The sequence below is a fragment of the Microtus ochrogaster genome, chromosome 2, assembly GCF_000317375.1.
Source record: "Microtus ochrogaster isolate Prairie Vole_2 chromosome 2, MicOch1.0, whole genome shotgun sequence".
Taxonomy (NCBI): domain Eukaryota; kingdom Metazoa; phylum Chordata; class Mammalia; order Rodentia; family Cricetidae; genus Microtus; species Microtus ochrogaster.
In genome coordinates, this window is record NC_022010.1 from 79,504,633 (window position 1) to 79,511,751 (window position 7,119).

Below are 7,119 nucleotides of genomic sequence, written 5' to 3' on the forward strand. Positions count from 1 at the left end.
GGCAAATTACAGTCTTAAGGCAGCAAGAAAATAATTTTATGGTTGGCCGACATCACAACAAGAAGAATACAACCTGTATGTTAAAAGGTCAAAGAATTAGGAAGGTTGAAAACCACTGCACAAAAGGGAAATAGTGTTATGTCTAAAAGTATGAATATATTTGTTCTGATTTTCAAAAAGTCAAAGAAGGACATCAATTTAACTAGATTGACCTCTTCAAGTCCAAGACTGAAAATTCACTCATTTATCTAAAATTACCTAATACAAACCTAGCTTTTGAAAATTTTTAGGAGGAAATTAAATGTAAAATATTACATTTTTAATCCAACATTCTAAAGTAGAAATAAATAACTATGTTTTGTTACCTATTAAATAAGTAAAACTATGAAAATCACCCCTACTACTAAGTGCTTTTAACTGAAGCTCTGAACTTTTACGGTTGCCAGAAGATTAAGAAATTGTCACAGAGGAACTGGACAGCAACGGAAATATTTCAGAATCTCAATGACCATCATGACACCTGTTCTCTAAGGAGTTTTTCGTTAAAGAGCATTGCAAATTAAAAAAAAACAGAGATTATTATAACCTCATGACACATTCATAATAACATTCAGAAATATATTAACCTATAAATTCATATACAATTGTCCAAGTAAAAATTACACCCTCAAAGTTTTCTATATTTGATTATAGTCTGATCATATCATCCCCCAAAATATCGTTTATTTGTCAAGTGCTCATGAAATAGTCAGCATATTTAAACTTAATTTGGAGAAATATCTCACTGTAGACACTGTTTTTCATTGTGAATTTATATCTATGCAGGGATTTCTTTTATTAACAAACAGAATTTGAAAATATTGTCTCCCTCAAAGAAAATTAATGTTGGAAACTGTGACTGTATCTTTTTCTATATGGTCTATGGTGATGTTCTCCGTTCTCACATTTTAGTGTTCATTTGACATCAAGCTAGGGATTAACAAAGGTAGTTTGGGTAGATTTGTCCCCCTGCCTTGAATCCTGAGTTCTTTAGAATCTTGCATGTTTCAACCATTCATGAGAGAGCTTGGTTCTGAAGAACTCCGTGGTAGACTGTGTCAGCACACATTACGTTTCCAACAATCTAATAAATTAAATATAATATATTTAGCTTTGTGTCATATTATTTCATAAAAAAGATTGAATTTCTTTAGTTTAGTGTTTTTTATATTTCTATTTTCCAACATATTTTGAAAACTTGTTTCTGTTTTGAAATTTCAGAAACATTTTAGAATATAAAATTTAGATCTTGTAATAAAAATATTTTTTGTGTTTTTCTACATAGTTTGATGATTTGTTAATACAATTTTTATGACAAAAATTTTAAAAAACATTTTAAGTGCTATATTTCACACACAAATAATTTTTTATTTATTTAGGATAAATTCTTTCAAGTTTTTTTTTTTAATTAGTGTAGAAATATATCTACTCAATGATCAATCAAAATGAGGTTTGCCACCCTCTTGAAGTTTAAGGTCTTTTGAATACCTAAGATAGTATTTGATAAGCAAACTATCATTATTCTCAAATTTGAAATGCCAGCTTATTTTTACATCTGGAAATCTGAAATAAAATTTTTGTTTTGGCCTCTCGATCTTCCATCAAGTTCCATTATTCTTAGTAAATGTCACTATTTTTCTTTTCAATGATCTTTACTCATGTTTAGAAAATGAGTTGTTCAGTGCAAGGGTCATCTTACAACGGTATTCCTTTACCAACACATAGACATTTTAATAATGATCACTTCAATTCCTTGAAATCCAGTGAGAATTAACTGGAAAGAATGAAAATGAGTAAAATATATTTTATGTCCCAAGTTTTGGACTTTAAATTCACATGCTACATTCTCTGATCATGAGAGAAAATCATTTACAAAAGGAGAAGATGAGTTGTGGAATAATATTTTTACACAGTATTTGAAGGCATGCTTTTCAAAAATAATTATGTAAAAGAATGATACTTTTTCTATGACTTTCACTTCAATTTTTAAAAACTTACTCCTATTAAGAAGTGTTTATTGATAAGCCACCTTATTGTTTATCATTGCATAAGCATAATAGGAGTCAGTCCTAAATTTTATAGGACCAAACTGCACTAAACTAATTCATCATGTGCACATCTATGTATACAATACACATAAATAAGTATTTATTCACACATATTTACCCATATATTATCAAAAGTATATATATCATAATACATAATATACAATACTTTAATAATTATAATAACATAATTTTACACTAAAATATTTATATAAATAGATTTATTATAGTAAGTATACCATTATACGATAATATATAAAACCAAAGGAAAAGAGATCTCAAATTACGACAGAGTAAAGAGGGAACATGGGAGAAGTTGGGGGAAGGATATATGGGTGGGGTTGCATGAAGGAAAGGGAAAAAGAAAAGTGATGTAATTTTTTAATCGAAATTTCATTTCAGCTTAAAATGGGGAAATTTGAATTAGCTACCATTTATGGGCTATGATTTTATGATTACATTGAAAAATATGTCTAATATGTCTACGGATTCTATGAAATACCAGTGTTTTATCACTCTTTCCAGAGTGAAATTTCTCACTGAGGACTATTCTTAGCTTTTTATAAACTTAATCAATTTCAATATTGACAAACAGTTTCAGTGTACACTTCAAGCATTTTATCCAACTGATATCAAATGTTTGTAAAAAGAAAGGATGAAATACAATTTTGACGTATCAGCTTCCAAATTTATCAGGTGGAGTCTTGAGAGAGTGCTTTTGGACGTTCAGTTAAGACGACATTGTTTTGGTCTGTGTGTTGGGCTATGTGTGGGTTCTGTAAATATTTCACAGACAATCTGTGATGACTTTTTCATTCTAAATCATACTATTCTGTAAGTACCTTAATGAAAGAGCCAACACAGGATAATCCTGTGGGTTCCTTGACCTGGATATTACCCTGCTCTTGAACCAGTACCTGTCTTTTTACTTCCCCCTTCAAAGCATTAGCAGCCTGCTTTTATGCCCTTTGGGACTTCCTTTACATGTCTCCTTCTCCATGTCTGTATGCTTCTTTGAACCTTTTAATAACGGTTGAAACTTCTCTACAATTTACTACATGCAATGTTCACTTCTAAGATCGCTTTGCTGTTGTGAGGCAGGCATGGTTCTCATCATCTTGTTGTAGACCAGAATCCAGGGGCCAAGGAATCCAAAGCAAGCTTACATATTTAGTTGAGGTAGGGTTCCATATGGTCAAGCCCTGTGCTCAGATTCATACATAAGAAATATGACTTTAGGCTGTCACCTTAATATCTTATGCCTCCTAATGCTTAAATTTCGCATCTGAAATGTTCTTTCCCACATTCCTTTATGAATACCTCAAATGCAATGAATAATGTATATAGGAGTGTTGTATTGAATAATACCCTGTCAGAACTTTATCTTTAGAGCGCCTCATATATCACTTCACATAATGGAAGATACCTGAAAGGAAACGAATCTTAGCAAGCACATAACTGGGGAGAGTATAGCAATAAATATGAATCCAGATTTCAAAGCAATTAGGAGGTCAGCATATCCAATAGACAATAAAATTTTTATTCTATCAACAAAAATGGATTTATGAGATTTGATTCTTTTACTTGTATGTGAGGATACAGGAATGCAGTGTATCATAAATTATAAAACAAGCACTGGTTTCAGAGTGGCATAAGCTTCGAAATGTTCAGTGGGATATACACAGTCACAAGTAACATTTAGTCCTCACTTGACAATGAAAAACAGTTATATTTAGATTAGACTAGTGTCCAGTAAGCTACAATTGAAATTAGCCTTATTTTCAACCCTTCTTACCTTACAATAACAATTCTCACATGTTTAAATAATCCTAAGAGATTCATGTTGTTATTTTGACCAATCTTAGAATGGCCTCTCTCTGAGTATAGATATGATCTAAGATTTACATTAGTATGGAAAATGCAATGGAAAATGAAAATGGAAAGCAATGGCCATGCTTTTTATTTCTTTAAAACACATATTCAAAGGATTATGTAAAAATGTCTATAATATATATTATAGACTTGATTTTAACACATTCAGCATATTTTTTCTAGATGACTATTCTAAAAGAATAGGCCAGTCATAATTTATAATTTTTATACCTTATTTAGTATAATAAACAATTTACTTCATCATATTTCATTTAATATTTATCTTCTATTTTGAAATTTTCCCTTTAATAAGACTGGCTCTTTATGGTAGAATGGCGACAAAAATTGGAACTCATGTTTCAAGATGAAATGACCACACTGAGGCAGCTCTTCAGAAGAGCCATTTCTCTTCTGAGAGTCATAGAATTTCAAATTTTTAACCTGATCCCACCATTCTGCTCTTCTCATTTGAAAGGCATGAAAGCGTAGAGCTCCTATGAGAATTTTAAATGAATGATGTGGAACACCAAAATATTGTCATATCTTTTGTTTAAATGAAAATGTGCTGGAAACGATGGTTCAAGATGTGAGAAAAAACAGGGACAGCACCATAGAGTAACCTGCAGTCTTTCCATCATTATCATTGGAAGCACTGATTGAAACACATCTTTCCAGATGCCAGGGCTTGCAATATTATAAAGTAGATGCTGTATTTTTACAATTTTATCTAACAATTTATGTTTCAGAGGGGAGCCTCCTGTTAATTCCTAGCCGCACAGCTAGCTTAGACCCAAAATAATCACACAGATACTGTATTGATTTAATCACTGCTTGGCCCATTGCTACTCACTTCTTATTGGCTTAATTTAACCCATTATTATTAATCTGTGTATCTCCATGTGGCAGTGGTTTACTGGCAAAGTTTTGGCATGTCTGACTCTGGCAGTAGCTTCATTGCTTCTCCTCTGACTCCCCTCTTCTTTATTCCCAGCATTCAGCGTAGCCCTCCCTGCTTACCTAAGTTCTGCCTTGCTATAGGTCCAAAGCAGTTTCTTTATTCATTAATGGTAATCACAGCACACAGAGGGGACTCCCACATCAAATTTACACATCAAAAAAAATTTATATAAAAACAAGGGAAATAAATATTTTGAATTTATGTTTCTAGAGATTAAAGCAAAACTTCTAAAAATACTTTGCAGTCACTTTGATGATACAAAAGGAAGTTTTAAATATTGCTGTATTGTGATTATCTTATATAATTAATATTTTATTATGCTAATTTATTTTTAGTTCATAGGGTTCTTGTTTTTCATCAGTCAAAAGCAATCAATATATTCATATCTGAATATCTAAATTACCAAATACAAAGACTTTTCTTATTGTAATAATATTATGCAGATTTTTCTGTTAAATTGAGTAGATTTTCATTACTCCTCACTAAAACAACATCTCATTTGCTTGTCTACATACATGCAACAAAGATAAACCATAAATAGATTTTAAGTTAAGTAACCTTTACATTTAAATATTCTGTATTTGTAGCCTTGAAGCACTTTTGAGAACTAAGTAAATTTGTAGTTGATGTGGGAATGATTTCTTATTAATAAAGAAACTGCCTAAGCCCATTTCATAGGCCAACCCTTAGGTAGGCGGAGAAAACAGAACAGGATGCTGGGAGAAAGAAGCTGAATCAGTGAGTCGCCATGGTTCCCACAATCCAGGAAGATGCAGGTTAAGATCATTCCTGGTAAGCCGGCTCGTGGACTACATAGAATAATAGAAATGGGTTAGATGAATATGTAAGAGCTAGCCAATAAGAGGTTGGAACTATTGGGGCCAGGCAGTGTTTAAAAGAATACAGTTTCCGTGTAATTATTTCGGGACATAAGCTAAACTAGCCATGTGGGCGGCAGGGTGCTGGGGACGCAGCCCCGCAGCTCCTATTTCAACATGTAGTGAATTTAATTCTGTTCCAAACTATTCATATATTTATTGAAGTAAGCTCTGCTAAAAAGAGAGAAATTTACTAGAAATTAAATGGAGTTCACTACATCATTTCAGGAAAATTGCTGATAGGTGGAAAGTTTGCTAAAGTGTAAACGGTGTTGATAAGGGAAGACTATAAATCATGAGTAAAATGATAGACTAGGACAAAATTATAATGCTTATGAAATTGGAAGGCGTCTTGGGACATAGAGTGAATATTCATTCACTCAAGAAAACCTCATCTAATCTCCATCTAATAATTCAGCATTCTAATTACATGCTTAGACTTGAATTAATATGTTTACCAAGGACACGCATTTTAATTTTACTTAACCTCATCATAATATCATTAAAAACATGAATGATTATATTCTTCTACCAAAATAAATGTGAAGTTTCTGCCTTACAGAAGTGAAAGTAGAGGAACTGATAATTGACTTTTGGGAAATTGTGAAGTCTAGATCCTTGCATTGTTGCTAATATTATAGATTAATGCTGCAGAAATGCATGGCTGACACACCAGAAAGTCTTCTGAATAAAACCCTTTATTTCTTAGATAGTCAGAAAACTGTAAAGTTTGTTATATTCTTTTTTATTATTCCTAAAATAGAGCCATGATACTGTCATTCTTGATCATATTTCAAAACTAAAAATCAAGTGAAGAAGCTATCAAAGGCTTTGACCTGATAAATAGGTACAACACCTATGGAGCCAGGAGAGACTCATTGTTCTTTACAATTTTCTATGAAAATTGTGTATGTGTGTATATGTATGTATGTATTATGAATCTGTGTGTCTATGTGTGTATGTGTATATATATTTATCAATGAGTATATATGTGTAAATATCTATATGGGTGTAAATGTATGTGTGTAGGTGTGTATGCATGTGTATATGTGTGTGTGTGTGTTTGTGTCCATACATGTACTCTATATATTTGTGAATGAGAATGGAAGCCAGAACAAGCATAAGACTTCCTGAAACTCAAGTTACAAGTGTTAATAAGCTTCTGTACATGGTGTGGAGAGCTGAACTCAGATCCTCTGCAAGCACAGGAAGCACTCTTTCTTAACTTCCCATCATTCCTACAGTCTTCAGAGATAATGAATGAAGTCTTGAATAACTAAACCTTACAGACTTAATATCATATTTCATATAAAATTTATACATATAT